A 19,561-nucleotide genomic window follows, 5' to 3' on the forward strand; every position below is an offset into this window, starting at 1 on the left:
AGAGAAATATGAACAGCTGACGTCTGAAGGAATTAAGCAATACTACGGCACAAAGGAGCAGTTGATTAAAAAGCTAAGACAAAAAAAAAATAACAAAAATATAAATTATTCTAGTTTTGCATAAAATTTATTTAAAAGATAGACAACTTAATGCTGATATTGTAATTTTCTGCTTTGCGTCCACTACGCTATAGTGATCCAATCTGAAAAATTTCTTAGCAGATTATACCGTTTTCTTGGGAAATAATCTCAGCCAAGTTTCGTGAAGATATCTTGTCAAATAAAAAAGTTTTCCATACAAGAACTTGATTTGGATCGATCAGTTTGTATGACAGCTATACGTTATAGTGATCCGATCTGGAAAATTTCTTAGGAGAATAAACCGTTGCCTTGCGAAATAATCTGAGCCAAGTTTCGTGAAGATATCTTGTTAAATAAAAAAGTTTTCCATACAAACACCTGATTTGGATCGATCAGTTTGTATGACAGCTATACGCTATAGTGATCCGATCTGAAAAATTTCTTCGGTAAGCATTGTCTTGACTTGAATAATAATCTATGCAGAATTTCGTGACGATATACATATTTATATTTTATTGTATCTGCGATGTTTCCTACTGGGTGTTACAGATTTCGTGGCAAACTTGATATAACCTATCGAGGACATAAAAATTAGCGAATCAATACCTTAAAGCAATTTGGAATGTTTCAAAGTGCTGCAATCGCACGATCCTAATATGAACTTCAAATTTAGAGCTTTTAGCGAGCTTTTAGCTATTTTCGATTTAATTTAAAGCTTTTAGCGAGTTTTTGAGCTTTGAATTACTATTAAATTATTAAAACTAGTAAATCAACAACAAAAAATATTCAATGAACTACTTATTCTTTCTAAACATTTATTGTCGACTAGTAATATTAGCTTCAAATTTAAAGCTTTTAGCGAGCTTTTGATCTTTTTCGCATAACTATCAAGTCTATAACAAAAAGTATTCAGTGAACTAGTTCTTCTTTCTAAATATTTATTGCTGACTAGTAATAATAACTTCAAATTTAAAGCTTTTTTTTAGTAAGCTTTTGATCTTTTTTCGCATAACTATCAAATCTATAACTAAAAATACTCAGTGAACTAGTTCTTCTTTCTAAATATCTATTGCTGACTAGTAATAATAACTTCAAATTTAAAGTTTTTTTTAGTGAGCTTTAGAGCTTTTTTTTCATAGCTATTAAATCTACAACCTAAAATACTCAGTGAACTAGTTATTCTTTCTAAATATCTATTGCTGAACAGTAATATTAACTTCACACTTAAAGCTTTCAGTGAACTTTTGAGCTTTCTACGAATAACTATTAAATCTATAACAAAAAATACTCAGTGAACTACTATTTCTTTCATAATATCTTTTACCGAGCAGTAAACTAAGTCACTTTTTCGTTAGCCACACATTTTTCACTTTTTATTGCATACTTTTTGCTGCTTCATTTCGTTGCTGAAGCTATGAACGCTTCCCCGCGAACATTTTGTAAAATCGTTTCTCGCGCAGCTAGCGGCTAATTTTCCTAAGTAAATTTTCTTGCGCTTAAATGAAAGTTGGGAAAAGCTCGACAAAAAAATTATAATAAAAGCGGAAAGCTAATTAGGCTAAACATACTTTTAGGAGCTAAACAACAAGTACACCAAAAGCAACCAAGCAAACAGGTAATGACAATGCCAGGAGGAAAGCTTATACGCCAAAACTAATTACAAAATTTGGGTAGCAAGACATGCTAATAACAATGAAAAGTAAAGTAGTAAAGCAAAGACGCTTTTGAAGAAGTGTGAAATGAGCAGCGGAACTTAAGAAGTGGAACTGAGCAGCTCTCAACAGCTGACTGGTTGATTAGCTGCCTGCACAGCCAAGCAGGCAGCGCACAATATGCCAGCTTTACATCATTAATGCGACTTAATTGCAAGCTATTAACGGTTGAATTTTTCAAAACGCTTGAGTGGAGCCAGCGAGTCAACGGCATTTAATAGTTGCGCGGCATTAAATTTGCGAAGACTTACGAACATTTGTAAAAACAACAAATTGTGTAATTTCCAAGTGCCGCGCACAATTTAAAGCGCTTTAAAGCTCCGTGGCACATAAATCCACATGGATAAGGAGGAGGCACGCCCGCCACCGCCGCCGCTGGTATGTGCTGCAAAATATGTGTCACATCTTCACACTAACGATCTGTATGAAGGCACAAAATCTAGCGCTGCATAACGCCTGCGGTTAGGCAGCAGTAACAGACGAAAAAAAAGTGAAATAAAATAAAATGACGAAAACAAAAGTATGCAAAGGAGAATGGCAAAACGTCAGCATAGCAAGATAGAAGCGCGCAACTGGCTGTCGCCTCGCACAAAGCGCACCGGCGCCGTACACAAATACGCACACATGCACAAATGGCAGGCGCACACGTGTGCTAAGTGCACTGCTTGCGCGCCAACGCCTAAAAGTATGCCAACAACAATGAAAACAGCAGCTGGAAAAAAGGGCCGAAAGGAGTTATGCAGCAAGGAAGTGTAGTGTGTGCGGGAAGTAACGGCGAAAATGCAAAATTAAAAATAAAAAAAAAAATAAAAACAAAAACAAAAAGCAACAACAATATACATACATATGTATATATATGTACGTGAGGAAAACAAGCATGTGCCAGCCACAAGAATTGTCAACGCATGCTGCATGACTGCCATGCATAGAAACGCTCACATGCAAGCACATGCCATATATTGGTGCAAATGCATGCATATGTTGCTTGCGGTTGCGCCTAAATGTATGCATATGCCAAACCAGTCGAGTGCTAGGAATTGCTTTGGCAACAGCAAATATCAAGCCTGACTGAGCTGCTGTTTCGTATTGTGTGCGTTGGTGACGCTACACACATACATATAAGAATATGTAGCGGTCCGTTTCAATATACGGCATACAGAGTTGCATTTTTGAATAGCAAATCGGATTTAAGCAATCGGGTGCTGTTATAATGTCAGGGTATAATAGATGCTGCTTTGTAGGGACCGTATTTCAGCACATATTCTGCGATTATTGGAGATTTATTGGTGATTTCTCTTCTGATAATGGATGAATGATTGGTTAGACTTCAGCTACTTTGGAAGCCAAAGTTGAAAGAAACGAATATTATCTACAAGCCAGATCATATTTCTCTACTCCGAACAGGGTATAATAACTTTTCCGCGAAGTTTGTTACTCCCAGTAGGAAAGGTCGGAGACTCAGTGAGACGAACTTTAACTTTTTCATTTGATAAGATATCTTTATAAGATTTGGAATATATTACTGCCTTAAGCAATGCTATAATCTCCGTAGAGATTGTTCATATCGGACCACTACAGCATATAGCTGCCATACAAAGTGACCGATCCAAAACAAGTCTTTGTATGAAAATATTTTTTATTTGGCAATATATCTTTACGAAATTTGGCACATATTATTGTCTTAAGCAATGTTAAAATCTCCGTAGAAATTGTTTATATCGGAGCACTATAGCATATAGCTGTCATACAAATTACCCAATCCAAATGAAGTCCTTGTATGGAAAACTTTTGTATTTGAGAAGATATCTACACGAAATTTGGCATATATTACTTTCTCAAGCAATGCTATAATCTCCGTAGAAATTGTTTATATCGGACCGCTATAACATATACTTGTCCTACAAATTGCCCAACCCAAATTAAGTCCTTGTATGGAAAACTTTTTTGTTTGAGAAGATATCTGAACGAAATTTAGCACATATTATTGTCTCAAGCAATGTTATAATCTCCGTAGAAATTGTTTGTATCGGACAACTATAGCTTATAGCTGCCATACAAACTAACCGATCAAAGTCAAGTCCATGTATGGGCAGCATTTTTATTTTACGAAATAACTTTACGAAATTTGGCACAGATTATTGCCTAAACCAAAGCTACAATCTGTGAATAAATTGTTCAGATCGAACTACTATAGCTTATAGTTACCATACAAATCAAAATACACCTGTGAAGGCTGCTTTGCTGCAGCCGAGTGCAGTTAACGTGTTTTTTTTTTGTTGTTTCTTATTTTTTTAATTAGTGATTCCTCTTTGGGATTCGCTGCAATTTGGCAAAAGCAAAACTAGAAAAAGTGTTCAAAATTTCCAAAAAAAATTTAATCGCATTAAATCTAATATAAAAATCCCGCTGTCTGCACCGGAATGATTATCTCACTTTTTCTACGTCAAAGCTTAAGCGGTGAAAAATGTGCACTTCGCAAATCCACCAATAAGATAGAGTGCATCAAACTTTTATAAACTGCAAATAAAATCCTTTAATGCAGAAATTTAAGTGAGAAGGAATGCCAAAATAAAAAAGAGTAAAGGACACCACCGAAGATATTAAGCGCCTGCTGTCAAAGTGGCCTGAAAAACTACAATTACTTTTCTCGCTACTTAATCGATTACAGGTCAATAGACCGCACATAGCTGCACGTCACTTCAACTTTTGCCAAGTCTGCACGATAAAACGCCAGCGAAGGTAGCGACAGCGCGCATAGACGAAGCGGAAATAAACGGAAGCGCGCTGTAATCCACGAAAAGGGCAATTAAAGCGCGCATACATGAAGGCAGTTGGCAAATACCAACCAAAAGAAATGGAAAAATGCGCACACAATCAAGCCGTGAGTGCTAACTAACACAGACAAAACGTGCTGTCCCACACAGAAAGCGCCTCGTCTCATTCACCCGCGCTATCTTAAGCTTGTAGAGCAACTTCACAAACACACCAGCGAAGGCAGTTGAAAATATTTGTCGAAAGCTGTAAATTAAAATTTAGGCGCGCAAAAAAATTAGTCGCGCACCGTTCAGCAAAGGCAAGCAGCCATAACAAAGCGCAGACTGGTCGTCAATGGCACAGCAGGGCGTATGAGCAATCCCACAGCGCTGGCTGTTTGCACACTACGTTTTTAGTCAATTTTTCGGCATATATGTGTTTGTTTGTTGTTATTGTTGGTGTTTGCTTGCCTTGAAGTGACGCTGAGGCAAGGGCGGTAAAGCAAATAAATTTATTTAGTCAATCAGCGGCAGCAAAGGCAGCGACATCGACACATAAATACAAAAGCAAACAGACGGAAAGGAGTGAACAGAGTCGGAGTCGCTCTTGATGGTATACACACAAGTATGTAGATATATGTATGTATGTAGGTGTCGGCATGAGTGTATTGCATGTATGCCAATAAAAACTAATTTTGTTTGTGTATGTGTAATCGTGTGTGTGTGACAATTTATTTGAGTTTGCTGATGGAAAAAGTTTGCAACAAACTGAAAAAGTCGCTGAACGAAAAAAAATCAGCAAAAAGTTTTGGAACAAAAATAGGTAAAAAAAATTACAAAAAAAAATTTAAAAAAAAAATTATACAAAAACTAAATTTTCAAAAATTTTAATAACAAAAAAATTTAAAACCATTTAAACGAAAATAAAATTTCAAAATGCCCTAAAATTAAAAAAAAAACATATGTATATCTAAATTTTCAAAAATTTAAAAGAGTAGAGAAAAAAAAAAATAAATAAAAATTTTCAAATTTAAAAATCAGATTGAAAAAATTTAGAAAAGAAACTTACAAAAGCTAAAAAATATTTAAATAAAATTTGAAGCTAAAAAAATTTTTTAAAAATATTAATATACACAAATTGTTTAGATTTGTGCAACTTTCAGACTTGTCTGAATAGACACAAAACATGTTACTGTTTGTTAGTATAAACATACGCATTCAAACACATGTATGTGTGCATAAGTGTGTTAATGCCCACGGTGTAGGCAGCGGCACGTTGCGTGCCACAAAAGTTTGCCATAGACGTGGAACAATTTTATTTGAGCAGAGTTTTTATCGTGTTTAGACGAATTTTTAACTGTTTTTTTTTTTGTTATTTTTGCCACCATTCGTGTACACACATATACACAAGTTGTTTAGTGCCAAACTCAAAATTTGTATTTGACCATTTTTTTTGTAATTTTTTTTTTAACATTTAGCAACTAAATGAATTTATGTTCGTCAGTTTTTCTGTTTTGTAAAAATATTTGAAAATTTTAGCAATTTTTGCGCCCGTTAAAAAAAAAATTTCAAAGAAAATGTAAAATTTAAATTTAATTTAATTAAAATTTTTTTTAGTTTTTTTTGATTTAAAAAAAGTTCTCTTGGCACATAAATCGAACTTTTGTGTTTAAAGTTAGGAATTGAATTTTTTTATACATAAATATATCAAAAATAAAGTTTTGCTAGGTTTAATATTTAAATTTAATTTTTTTTTTAATTAAACAATAAATTATTTATACGAAAAATTTAGTATTGAAAATCTATATATTTTTCAAAAACTTTTTTGAAAATATTATTTTAATTTTTTTTTTGTTTAAATTTTTTTTAACCTTTTTTTAATTTTTGTTTTTTTTTTGATTTTTGTTTTTTTTTTTAAATTTGTTATTTGTTTAATTTTTGGTTTTTTATTAATTTTTGGATACAAATTTTTTATTTTTTTATTTTAAAAATTTAAAAAATCATAGATACCTTTTTTCGTTTTTTTTCCCAAACGTTTTTTTTTTTCTTTGAAAAAAAAAAGGATTTTCTTTTAATTTTTGCATTAAATAATTCGGAATTTTCTCTGCATAAATATACCAAAAATAAAGTTTTTCTGGGTTGCATAATTTAATATAAATTTTTTCAATAAAATAATAAATTCACTAAACGAAAAAAATTTGTTTTGAAAAAAAAAATAAAAAATTTTTAATAACTTGTTTGAAAATATTTTTTTTATATATACTTTCTATTAATACCTCTTTTTAAAAATTTATGTTTAAATAATTTTTTGATACATTTTTTTTTTTTAATTTTTTGAAAACAAAATTTTTTCTTTAAAAAATTTAATTTTTCCTTCTTTTTTAATTTTAATTTTCCCTTTAAAAATCATAAAAAGGACTTTCTTTTAATTTTTACATTAAATAATTCAGAAAATTAAAAAAGGGAATTCTTCATTAAAAAAAACTGAAAATAAAGCACAACTAAAAATATTATTTTCTTTGGATGATGTTTTCTAATTTTCTTTATTAAAGTTATAAAACAATAAAAATTTTAAAACAAAAAAAGTAATTTTATTTTTTTATAAATAATTTATTTATTTTTTTATAAATAATTTTTTTTAAACTAAATTTTATTTAAATAAATTTATCTAAAAATGTAAATCTTTTCCAAATACATGTGTATGTACATATTCTTTTACATCTGTAATTTTTAAATATTTTTTGATATATGTAGATACATATGTATGTCTTTTAAATAATTTTTTTGAAAATTTTTTTTAATAAATATTAAGAAATTTTTTTCACTGCTTGTTTTTCAAAAAAAAAATGTTTGCGTTTTAAAATTAGTTTTTTTTGGAGCTTTATTTAAGACTTTTTCTATTAATACCTTTGTTTTTATATAAATAATTTTTTGAAAATAAAATTTTTTCTTAAAAAAAAATTCCGAATTATTTACAATAAAAATTTAAAGAAAATAATTATTATGATTTTTAGACGGAATTTAAATTTTTTAAAGAATTCAAATTTTTAACAATTTTTAAAATTTCCTTTGCCGAATTTACTACTAAGCTATGCTATTAATATAACATTTATCTGTGCATTTAAAAAAGAATTAAGAAAATAAATAAATGAAAAACATATTTAAAGCACATATCGAATGCACGTCAAATTCTCTAGCTTATGTTATAAAAAGCTTTTATTGGATTATAGGAATTCGGCAATAATATCAAATAAATGGAAACTGATGTGAGAGCGCACTGCTGGCATTTAAATGCGTATTTTTGGGTGCAAATTTACAAATAAATGTTGAATATTGCGTCAAAGGCAAAAACGTATAATTTTTTGGCAATTTTATGCAAATATTTTTTTTTCTGTTTTCAGAGTTAAATGCTTTTCAAAAATTTGCTCTAAATTGCTGCTAACAGCAGTCAGCTCAGAAGTAATCCAAAAAATTATTTTTAAATATTACATTTTTTGCAAAGATTCTAATTTTATTCAAAAAAATGTTTTGTTTGCATGAATAATCAAAAATCTCTGCGAATATAGTGAGCTCACTGGTAACACATAAAAAAAAACTTTTTATTTAAATATTTTTTTGAAAATTTTAAATTAAAGAAAAAAGTTGCAAAAAATTTAGAATTTTTTAATTCAATATAAAGTATTGGCAGCTGTCAAGTGTGAATATATTCATATGTTACTTGCGCTTCGTGATTTCAATGCTGGCTGAGTTCGTAGACCTACGCCACGAACAAACTAACGTAGATGGCGAGGCACCAGAAGCTTTTAGGGACATTTATGCATGCTGCTTCTTATATAATTACAAATTTTTGCGTATATATATACTGTGAACTGTAAAACCCCTCATTTTATTTAAGCACTCGCCCTTTGGCTGCGGGCAACAATTAATTATCAAGCAAAAGCATTGCTGCAAGGCAATTTTGCACAATTTCTCACCATTTATTTACATATATGCATAAAAACCAGCTGTTTTCAGTAGAAGTATCGAAAACAAGGGGTTAGATTGGCGCACTTACAGCACAACGTAATATATAAACATATGCATGTATAACTGCAATATATAGTATACATATATGTACATATTACAATATATAAATAAGTACATAAGTATATGTGCCTGTAAAACAAAAGTGCTTTGACCTTCTTTGCCACAAAATGCCCCGGGCATGTTATCTAACGCTTGATACTTTCACTTATAAGCGAACAATGCTTTGCTGTAGCATACCCACAGGCGGAATATACCAAATATCTACAATATGCATATGCATGCGTATATTTTTGTTCATTAATGTCGTGCATGATGTTTGCCATCACTAAAACCCACCAAAAAATATATAAAAAACCACAACAACAACAACAAGTGGGACCACAAATAAAGCGTGTAAACTTCCATAACTTACGCTTCAGGGGCAGCGTTATAATGGCGTAAGCGGTAAGTGTTGCTGTGATATATCACATGTACTTAACCGCACACACTTACACAGTTATAAATGTGTATATATGTGACAACAACTTTAACCGCTCGCCACGCTGCATTATTTTACACACAAATACACTTGCAAGAAGAAGTCTTGTATTTTGTGCTCATATGTATGTGTGTGTGTGCATAACATCTAAGCCACAGCAGTGTGTTACTTTCATTCTTCCAGCTTTTTTGCGCCACAAGTATTAATTTAAATTATTTGCATACTTTATGGCGCAACAGCGCTACCACCTATACAAGCGGCGCAGCAATAAAGACAAATTCATACACGTGCTTACCGCGCATGCATGTGAAACATGTTTATTGCCAAATATCTCGGTTTAAACCGCCCTCACCGCACCGCTATGCCGCACACAACCCTTTCTGGCGGCATACGTTGACTGGCAACACTTTTCTATTGCTGTTTATTAGTTTGTGGCAACACACGCACATACACAAATATACATATACAGCCAGCAACAGCGGCAGGTTTACATAATTTATTTGAAAACGCTCACAAAAATATACACAAAGTGCTTGGTGTGTTTGTGCGCGCACACAATGGCATGTCACGCCTGTCATTCGCACACCATTTTACCGTTTTACGCACACGAGCGCACACACACACCCATACATATGTATGTTCACATGTAATATTTATGTTGTTAATTTCTGTTTAATTTTCTACTTTTGTCTTTGGCTTTTGTGCGTTCTATTTTTTGGGCGTTTTGTTTGTTGTTATTGTTTTTGTTTTTATTATAGCATTTTGTTTTTGTTTTTGTTTCGGTTACATCTAAACTTTTAATGAGCGAAAATTAACTCGCACTCATAAATATTTCATTAATTTGTTATTGCTACTGTTGTTGTTTTTGTTTCTGCCAAGCATGTGTGTCATTTGGCTGTACGTGGGTGTGCGCTTGCTTGGTGTGCGGCAGTTTTAATTTATTAAATAAATATTTCATAACAGTTTTGCGGTTGCGAAGTTCTGAAGGTTACAATAACAACAACAAAAGGTATGAGATTAATTAAAAATAAGAAAAAACGCTAACTTTTATGGCAGCGTAGCTGGAATACGCTTCGCAAAAACAAATTTTTCATACAAAAACTTGATTTTGAACGTTCAACTTATATGACAGCTACATACATATATGCTAAAGTGGTCCGATATCAAAAATTTTTCTAATATTGCAGCATTGCCTTTAATAACAAGCCATGCCAAATTTCTTGAAGATAATCTTTCAAATAAAAAATTTTTCCTTACAAGGCCTTTATTTTGATCGGTCAGTTTGTACGGCAGCCATATGCTACAATGAACTGATATCGACGCTTCCAGCAAATGAGCATCTTCTTGGAAAGAAGGGAAAATGAGCAAAATTTCAGCTCTATATATCCAAAGCTGAAGAACAAGTTCTCGTATATACAGCCATCGATATTAACTAAACAACTCAGCTCGTCACGCTGAATAATATATTTAGCGTAGGGTCCCAGCGTAAAGGAAGAACGACTGACGTGCTGTTGTAAACTCAGCTATAACCGCATAAACGATGCCTACACCAATAAAGAAGACGAAGTCTAGGGTCTCTAAGATATTCTTCCGAGTGCACTTGAAAAAAAAACACAAACTTTTTATAATTTTACTCTGTTTTCTATGGGATTCAATACGGTTAAGGTTGAACTGATAAGCTCTACATTTACCGATCTCTTATGGCAGTTTTTGGTATTTTTTGTCTTCTCAGCTGACAGACCCGACTAAATTTAGTATTTTCAACACTTAGAAAGTAAGTTCTTTTATCCAAAGGGTATTTTCTTAGTAGTTTTTACTACCTCAATATTTGTCAGAAAATAACCCAGTCTAAGCTTAAAACTTCCTCATACTTTCAGTATCGTCTTTTTGAGCCAATCTTTTCAAAATAATCAAGCAGATCTGGTCTGACACTTATAGAGAGAATGAAGCAGTCCTGGTCTGGGGATCTTTTTCTTACTCGAGCTGCCACATAATCCTTCATATGCTTAGCTTTTAATTATAATAAAAATATTTTTGCTCGTCTCCTGCTCTCTCTTATTTTCACATTATAGAGAGAATGTCATGTTTACTGTAACTTATAGCTTGGAAAATACGATAGAAAAAGTGATAGGAATTTCTAACATATACCAGACTAGCATTCTTAGCTAAAAATCACCAATATACTGATACATCTGCCGATAGATAAAACACAGATTATAAAAATAAAATCGGAAAAGCGAACAGTAACGAACAGAATCGTTCAGTATTAAAAATATTATCACAAAATCATATTATACAAAATTTTAACAGAGAACCGGCGTCTAGTAACAAAGAACTACCCTTGCTCGCCCTAGCAGTTGGCTGCAGTTGAAGCCTTGGGGACAACAATATGCGAGAAGACAGATGAAAAAATATTAGTTTACGATTTTACACGGATTTAGCTTATCAAAGAAGAATACAGAAACTCATTTACTAATCGATTCTCAAACTGAGCAAGACTACTTTCCAATTAATTCTCAAATTGAGCAAGGCTATGTTCATATCTACCGAAGTGGAGGTTTCCGCTTTTTATATAAACATATGCTGAGCTCCGGTCTCTCTGAAAGTGAAAAAGAATGGAGGTGGCAAAAGTCCTGACTGAGAGTCTACTAGAACTAAAGTTCCCGCGAAGATAAGTTCTATCGGATCTAACTATATTACAATTGCTGCTTTATTCATCCTTCCTTGCTGAGAGTCCAAGAAAAAAAAACTTCCTGAAATAATGAGTTCTGTAGGATCGAGCTATGTGACAATTGCTGCTTTATTCTTGATTTCGCTGTGGCTCTTAATTATTTGACTCTGCCTGCCTGGAAAGGCCTATCTCTGACTTAAGTTATAAACGTTGAAACTTAGTATTTCAAATCTTACTTGCGAGAAGTGTTCTATAAGGAAAATCCCTCATGGAAAGCACCATTTTTAAAAGCTATTATTTCACAGTTTTCAATTTGACTGCGAGGGATGTTCAATGAGAAAATTTTTTACAGGTAATAGACTTTGTCTGGAATGCTCAATTAAAAACTTTTAACTGGTACTAGACCTTGTCTGGTGGAGATTTTTTATCTCATAAGTCTTGTTATAACCCTGAAGATCATTTTAAGTGATGAAATATGTCTACGAACCATAAATTATGAACTGTCGATAGGGAGCTTTTGCTACTACTCAAAGCTGTGTATTATAAGGTTTGTCATATAGTCACTGATTACTGTACCTTAGACAGCAAAAATGGGTGGAATTTGGAAGTTGCATTTATTTGTTATAGATCTAGAAGGAGCTCTATAAATGGCTTCAGAATATTAAGAATTTTACCAATAGCAGAGACCCACAACCCTTAACCAAATATTTATCATTTGATTCTTCACAATAGTTCTGTGGTTTATTTGCCAGATACTTTCGTAGAAAGACAGAAGCATGGTAAAGAAAATCAAACCCCAATGGAACGAGCTACCTAGGAGCAAAAATCATGCGTAAAACGGTAGGTCGGAAGTACATAAAATTTCTGTTGGCACTCGATAGAAGATGCTGTAGGAACGTGTTCGGAATATTAACTGGTCACTGTCTGTTGCCGACACAAAGAATAAGGATGACCGGTCGAGAAGACTGCAAGAAATGTTTGGAGCAAGGCACTAGAGAAACAATAGAACAACGCTTGTACTTGTCCTTGTCCCGCATTGGGAAGACTAGATATACTACATATACTAGACTAGAAGAGCTATCGATAGTGAGGCCACAGAGTATGTTGAAATTCCCCAGCGGAGGCATCCTAAAGCATGACTACTCCTCATGGAACTAGTATCTGAACTCTATCTGGTATCACAAACAACCAAAACTGGTATATGCGTGGCTCATTGGCCTACCCGACTAACCTAACCTAACCTAAGTTTCTTAGAGCGCATTTATATGAACATACTTATGTCCGGCTTGAGCCGTGAGCGCAACTTGATTCAATTTTAAGTAATGATATTTTGGAGTTTTGACTTTCTATGCCGTGGAATGTTCAAGAGTAGATTTTTTTAAATAATACTAGGAGAGGTTTTTTAATGCACAATCAATGGACTTGACTGGATTAGGTCGTTGAATGCTCCATTTGATTGTTGAACAATTCTCCGAGCTTGGTGCATTTTTTTATTCTGTCTATTACTAAGGGTTGTGGATTGAAAGACTAATATTTCAGAAAGACATTTACATATTAAAGTCGGCGCTCTAAGGTGGAAAACTTGAATTGAAGACGGCCTGCAAAAAAGCGTACTTTTGGTCAAATATATTTTCAATGCGCAAGTTAGCAACTTTGAGGTTAGTAACCTAGGAAAACCTTCCGAAAATCGTATTTTTGGTAATTTCAATAAATTTTAAATTTCGGAGATGGCAACCCTAAGGTGAATAACTTTAATTAGAAAAGCTTCAGAATGATCATGTTTTTGCCAATTCAAACACAACTTTAGCATTTCATGTGGCAACCTCAATAACGAAATTTTTTTGATAATATATAATAAATTGAAAATTTTGGCGGTGGCAACCCTAAGGCGACTTAGTTCAATTAGAAAGGTAATACAAATACAATTTCAACATTTCAGGTGGCAACGCCAACAAAGAAACTTTATTTGTGAAAGCTTGCGAAAAACATATTTTTTTGTGATTTAAATACATTTTCAAGGCGAAAATAGACAACATTGCATAATTAATTTAATTTATACGAAAACTCTGTTTTTTTAGAGTTGCCAAAGTACTCAAAACGTGACTGTTTGAAGACTCTGGTGATAAGCGTTACGAAAGCTAGCAATAAGCGCTGCAAAAGACTCGCACAAATATTCGCATGACATAAATATTTTTGGCTCGTTTTTTTTGTTTTTGCTTTTTGGAAATTTTCAGTAACTAAGTCGCGTAACTTTTTCATTTGATCACTTGCAAACAAACTCGTTTGGATTTTCCTTTTTTATCCTTTAATTCTTGCTTTTTTCGATAAATGAAATTCCACTTGTTTCTAATATACTTTCAGGCTAATCCTATTAGACTTAACCCAGTTTTATGAGCGAGCGCATTTATGGAGGTCATATTGAGCTGTGTATTTTACAATAAATAAACAACAAAAACACCAGCAAGCAAACAAACAAACCGAGTCTGCCAAGCGCAATATTAACTTGCGGCGCATTGCGGAGTGGGAAAGTGGGTTTAGAAAAACTCAAAAACACATTCAAATAAAATCTATACAGCATAACAACAAACAAACAGCAAATCCACTTTATTTAGCGAGATTTTTTTTTCGCAAATGCCCCGCCCCACCGCCGACTGTAAGCCAACAACTGGCACTGCAGTTTATCCGCCCTTTCGCAGTCAGCAATAATCCACTTTTATTTGCCATGCACCCTCCATACCGACACATACACACACACGTACTTTTGCGCCCGGATTCAACCGTACGCCTGTGTCCTTGTTCACTTGCTATATTCCGCAGCCACACCCGGCTGAACCTGTACCGCTTGCCATGCCTTGCCTGACGGCGCTCTGGGCGTTGCAACAGCTGCTAAGTTGTTGGCAAGCTGGCGTAAAAAGCTGTTTGCGGTTTATTTGCCACAGCAGCAACATCATCACTAGCAGCCGCAGCGGCAGCAGCAGCAGCAGTTGCATAAGCAGTTTGAGTTTGTGCTTTAGCGCTGGAATATCGCTGCAATAATAACAAGCTGACCCAAAAACGAAACGAAATCCGCCAGCAGCCAAGTATGTTTGTATCTCTCACGCGCTTTGTTCGTGTTTGTGTGCCTGTGTGTGTGTGCCTGTGTATGTGTGTGCTGTGACATCACTCATCTCATTGCTGAAGCTCAGCTGCTTGCAACGGGTTCATTCCTTGCGCTTGGGGCGCTGTCGTTCTTTGGCCTGTTGCCCTACTCCAATTCAGTGCGCAATCCTTCGGCAGCCAACTCTCCAACGCCGCTGCCCCCTTGCACTTTGGAATTCCACTTTTCCACTTTCGACATATTCTCAATCCGCCGGGTGTGCTAGTCAGTAGTCAGTGAGTCAGTCGCGCGTGCCTCGGCATACCTCGCACCGTCGCCGTGCCATCAGTATCGGTGTCATTCCGAGCTCGAGCTGCTCGATTTGCCCGAGTTGTCAGGCCGTTTTCCACCACTTTCATTTCCATTTTCATGCGGTTGCCAGTTTATTAATGTTGACATAAGTGAAATCCATGTTGATGTTGTTGCAGCTGCTGTTGTGCCTGTTGACTTTATCTCTATGGCTTTGTTGTAATAATAGTAATTCGAGTTGTTACCATCATTGCTCCTTTGTTGCTCTGTACTAGGTAGGTGTGTAGCTGCTATGTGTTCGCATATACATACATAAACAGTAATCATCCGTTGCTGTTCACATCGTTTGTACGTCAGTCGTTTGATGCGTCTTCTGGTTGCCCCATTCAATGCTCGGTAATTGAACGAAATATATTTGTAACGAGGGAGTTGTTCGACAAGCTATTTAAAGCACATAGTTTAGCTTAATATACAATATATAGTATACATAGAGAAATAAGTAGAGTAATGTATCGACATGTATTTCGAACCCCGGGCCAAAATAACCCAAGTCGCATACATTTTCGAATAGATTTGGGAGCCATCTTCACGTAATCACAGTTGCAGCTTCTCTAGGAAAGCGCAGAGCAAGGAAACACGGTCTTCATAGGGCGTTAAACGATACAGCCTGCTTTGGATCCGTTTTTACGTACTCTCTTCATAAACCTGAACCCTGCAACTAACCGAAGGTTCTTACCCACTCAGTCCGAGTTTCAACTGGAAAGAAAGTCAGGCACGTTTGAGCTTGAATACGGCTTGCAACCATACTACTGCCGAAGCTCGAGAAATTTTACTGAATTTTCTAAAACTTTAGACCCAAGTAAATGTGGATTAGTTCATTAGGATATGGATCTGGTATTTTTCGGAAAGCCCTGATTTTAAATTTTTCCATTACACCATCGGTTACAGGCTCAGTCGATTATACAATCGCTTAAGTCCATCTAAATCGGACCGGATCAGAACAGTTAGTTATAGATCTGATCACTTCGGCAGGGCTTGGCTTCAAATCTTTCGATCATGTAATAGTATGAATACCCGTAGCTTCTTTGAACAAGTGAGCTATTAGTACTGAGCCCTCTACTTTATAGAAGATGACAACCTTTTCCAATCTTCTTTAATTCCTATCGATTTGGAAATTTTCGAAAGAGGCAAGATGGTTTTTTGTTGCATCTGAAGTCAAGTCCGAGCTTTAACAACCCTCATCTTTAAACCAATTTGAAGACCTCATATTAAAAACATGGTTATAGAGAAAGTAAGGTTGACTACCTTACAATTGTGATTATTATTCGGAGGTTGACGTCTTATTTCAGTTGCGATCCACCCCAATACGCAAGGTGCCGAGAAGTACTAATGCTAATGATATTCCTAAGAGGGAACAGTTTGACATATTGTAATAGCAGTTATTTGGAAGGCGCAAAAGTCAGTTATAGCAAAGCCACAAACCAAACAAGGGGTTTGAAACTTGACTAAAATGTTGTCTGGGCATTAGAGAGCTATCAAAATGGTCTAAAATATAAAACTGTTTGAAAATACAAGTAAATTGCTACACAATAGTTTTTTTGTAACTTTCTGCTGATATTCTACACCAGTGACTCAAGCAACTATCATTTTAATAAACTTTCAAAATTTAATTAAATTCTTTGCGAAACTAAATCCAACAATGAAGAGATTCCTCGACTGATAGCAAATTTATTGACCACCATTTAATCACATTTATATTTGAAAAGCTAATTCCCGTCACTCTTTTCTCATATTTCTTTCTTTCCTACTCATAATGTTGCTCACATGCTTATTAACATCATCCATCTCAGTATTATCACTTCATTTCAGCACATCCTTTTCACAAGGACACCAACAATGATTTCATAATTTATCAAAGCACTCATTTCGCTTGAGCTCGCCTTAAAGTTTCCGGCCAGTTAGACAAGTTAATATGTATGAACTGACGCAAGACGTTCGGTCGGATACCTGTGGTCGGTCAGTGAGCTAAACCTCACAGCTGCTACTTTTTGTTGCCGCACAATGCAAAGAAAATGCACAAGAAAAAAGAAAGAAAAGGGTCACTACTGGTCATCAGCAGCACGTTGCTTCCTAAAACCCACTCCATATGTACAGTTATATATAGGTATCTCTGGTTGAAGCTTTTGTAACCAGAGTTATGTTTCTTGATTTCAGTTCGTTGTTGTGGCGCACAGGTGAGGCGTAAGAGTGTAAGACACTTTTGGACTTGGTTTTGGCAACATTCTTGTGAAAGTTTTCCGCAAATGCCAGCAACATGAAAATTTATTGTTTTTCTCCAACAGTGTTTATCGTTGAAAACTTCAACTGTGGCAATTTGTGTTTCGCTCTTTCATAAAAACGCACTGCTGTGGCACACGTTCTATCTCTTTCTCTCATACTGCAACTCCGTCTCACTAACAGCGCTGCAATATATTTGACTTTGCCGTTGTTTAGTGGAAAATTTACTCAGAAGTTAGTTGTAGACACATACATATATATGTATGTTTGTGTGTTTGTACGTATGTGTGTACATACAAACAAATAATAAGCGACGCATTCGTGCGGAAGAACGTTACTGCAACTGAGAAATCCTGCTATCAGCAAGGATATAGCGTCGGCACACCGCAAAGGTGTAAAAGGATTTTTAAATGTGGGCATCACTTTTGAGCTTAGCGCTTTAGCTGCAAGGAACAGCATTTTCACATTGGTAGTTTTGGTATTTTTAGGCGAAGACAAAGCAAAATTGGCAAGCTTACAAAGTAAGTTTGCGAAATGTAAGCACTCAATTCAATGAAATATTAATTAGCTACATATTATAGCACGTTAATGTGGCTTCAGATATAGTTATTCATAAAATTATAATTTTTTTCGCTCTCCAATGTTGCTTATGTTATAAAAGCTGAATTTTTCATGCAATAGCACTATTAATGTTATACAAAGTGTATACGAAAAATAACCCACAGAGGGAAATTTTTGTAAGCTACTGCAAAACTTCGTATTTTAGAGCATTTTAAAGTTTTCTTTGCATTCGATAAAATTTCCTTTTGGGGGAAATTTTTACGGTATGCGTTTTTATACAAATACTTGAGGTTTTATGTTATGCTAATTTCGTATGTAAATAATTGAGCAAAAATAAAAATTTCCCTGGAAAGGACATTTTTAAATTTACGCCAATATTAATAGAAAACAGAGAAAACAATTTTTTTATATATTCATTAAAACTTTGCTCTGTTTACAGCTATTTTATAGCAAAAAAGTACACTCTTTACTCGGAAATTAGCTTAAATCCTTTTTTGCCCAACTCTAATATCAACCCCGCAAATAGTATTACCACAGCTATTTTTATTGCACACTTCATTTATTCTTTATTCTATGTAAAGTAATAAAAATTCCAAGATTCCTCTTCAATTTAAATGTCATACTTATGAATGCTTTAACTGCGAACTACAATTTTAGACGCTTATTTCAACTGCTCTCATTACGACCGTTACATTGTTCACTTTCGGAAGTAATAATAATCATTCAAAAAGTTGACAGCAGCAATGTTGCACTAAGCGGAAATAACAGTTCGTCTGTTTGTTGCTTTTGTTGTAATTTCAACATTTAAGGTGCGCGAAAAAGTGGAATGAAAGAGTAAAAAGAAAGTCAAGGAAGAAAAGCGCAAATATTAATATAAGTATGCATGGGTACTAGTGTTTATGTTAGACAATAACAAAATCGCTGGTGAGTCTGTAAGTTGTCTGCTTATTATTTTTGTTGTTGCAAAATATATTTTTATCTGCAGCACTGTTGTTGACATAATGTAAAGTGACATTTTGACATGAATTGAGTTGTTTGCCGTTATGATAAGCAGCATTAAGAATGAATGTAGGGTATACATACATATGTACAAATGGCAAAATAAGATGTGAGAAAATGGAAATGTGGGCGATAAGCAACTACTGATGCGAAATTACAGTGAAAGAAAATTAAGATAAATACCGTACTATAAGTGATTGTGTTAGAAGGGGAGATTTCTCTGTGAGTTGTCTCTCCTGACAGAGTTAAGAAAAATTAAACGTGATTACTTTATAAAGTCCCTTAGCTAGTGATTTAACGAGAAATTAATATGGCATTTGATAACTTTTTGCGTTTGAAAGGAATAAATAGCTTAAAGACAGCAAAACTTGGCCAAAAGTAATACAAAAATATGTTAATATTTAAGTTAAATAAAAGCAAATAGTATTTTGGTCTAGATAAATGGAAATATACAAGCTTATGAAACTTATTTGTACGCTTAGTTTAATAAAAAGTTTTTGTTTATCGTTTTGCCATTTAATCAAAAGTGTAAAACTTTTTTTTTAAATAACCCTCCAAAAAAAATTTACGAATTTATAATTTTTCAACTTTTTTCGACTTCCTAACCAACAGCAATTT

At 34.1% G+C, this 19,561-nt stretch overlaps 1 protein-coding gene and 1 long non-coding RNA gene across 2 annotated transcripts in view; one reads left to right on the forward strand and one right to left on the reverse strand.

The window, feature by feature from the left end:
- LOC109579954 (uncharacterized) overlaps positions 1-19,561 on the reverse strand; it is a 182,400-nt gene that overhangs the window by 151,086 nt on the left and 11,753 nt on the right. The gene's annotated exons all lie outside the window — the stretch shown is intronic.
- The window catches only part of LOC105232123 (uncharacterized), a 151,654-nt gene that overhangs the window by 93,679 nt on the left and 38,414 nt on the right, over positions 1-19,561 (forward strand). The window lies entirely within an intron of this gene.

Source organism: Bactrocera dorsalis, chromosome 4 (genome assembly GCF_023373825.1).
Source record: "Bactrocera dorsalis isolate Fly_Bdor chromosome 4, ASM2337382v1, whole genome shotgun sequence".
Lineage (NCBI taxonomy): Eukaryota > Metazoa > Arthropoda > Insecta > Diptera > Tephritidae > Bactrocera > Bactrocera dorsalis.